A 1,676-nucleotide genomic window follows, 5' to 3' on the forward strand; every position below is an offset into this window, starting at 1 on the left:
TCTCCAGAACCCATAGTTATGAAAACGGGAGTGGTTTTCACTTTTCAAATATATTGATGAACTATATCAATCTATACCTATACTATGACTGTTAATTATATAGATGAACTATATCAATCTATACCTATACTATGACTGTTAATTATATAGATGAACTATATCAATCTATACCTATACTATGACTGTTAATTATATAGATGAACTATATCAATCTATACCTATACTATGACTGTTTATTATATAGATGAACTATATCAATCTATACCTATACTATGACTGTTAATTATGTAGATGAACTATATCAATCTATACCTATACTATGACTGTTAATTATATAGATGAACTATATCAATCTATACCTATACTATGACTGTTAATTATATAGATGAACTATATCAATCTATACCTATACTATGACTGTTAATTATATAGATGAACTATATCAATCTATACCTATACTATGACTGTTAATTATGTAGATGAACTATATCAATCTATACCAATACTATGACTGTTAATTATGTAGATGAACTATATCAATCTATACCTATACTATGACTGTTAATTATATAGATGAACTATATCAATCTATACCTATACTATGACTGTTAATTATATAGATGAACTATATCAATCTATACCTATACTATGACTGTTAATTATGTAGATGAACTATATCAATCTATACCTATACTATGACTGTTAATTATATAGATGAACTATATCAATCTATACCTATACTATGACTGTTAATTATATAGATGAACTATATCAATCTATACCTATACTATGACTGTTAATTATGTAGATGAACTATATCAATCTATACCAATACTATGACTGTTAATTATATAGATGAACTATATCAATCTATACCTATACTATGACTGTTAATTATATAGATGAACTATATCAATCTATACCTATACTATGACTGTTAATTATGTAGATGAACTATATCAATCTATACCTATACTATGACTGTTAATTATATAGATGAACTATATCAATCTATACCTATACTATGACTGTTAATTATATAGATGAACTATATCAATCTATACCTATACTATGACTGTTAATTATGTAGATGAACTATATCAATCTATACCAATACTATGACTGTTAATTATATAGATGAACTATATCAATCTATACCTATACTATGACTGTTAATTATATAGATGAACTATATCAATCTATACCTATACTATGACTGTTAATTATGTAGATGAACTATATCAATCTATACCTATACTATGACTGTTAATTATGTAGATGAACTATATCAATCTATACCTATACTATGACTGTTAATTATATAGATGAACTATATCAATCTATACCTATACTATGACTGTTAATTATATAGATGAACTATATCAATCTATACCTATACTATGACTGTTAATTATATAGATGAACTATATCAATCTATACCTATACTATGACTGTTAATTATATAGATGAACTATATCAATCTATACCTATACTATGACTGTTAATTATATAGATGAACTATATCAATCTATACCTATACTATGACTGTTAATTATATAGATGAACTATATCAATCTATACCTATACTATGACTGTTTATTATATAGATGAACTATATCAATCTATACCTATACTATGACTGTTAATTATATAGATGAACTATATCAATCTATACC

Source organism: Glandiceps talaboti, chromosome 9 (assembly GCF_964340395.1).
Source record: "Glandiceps talaboti chromosome 9, keGlaTala1.1, whole genome shotgun sequence".
Taxonomy (NCBI): Eukaryota; Metazoa; Hemichordata; class Enteropneusta; family Spengelidae; genus Glandiceps; species Glandiceps talaboti.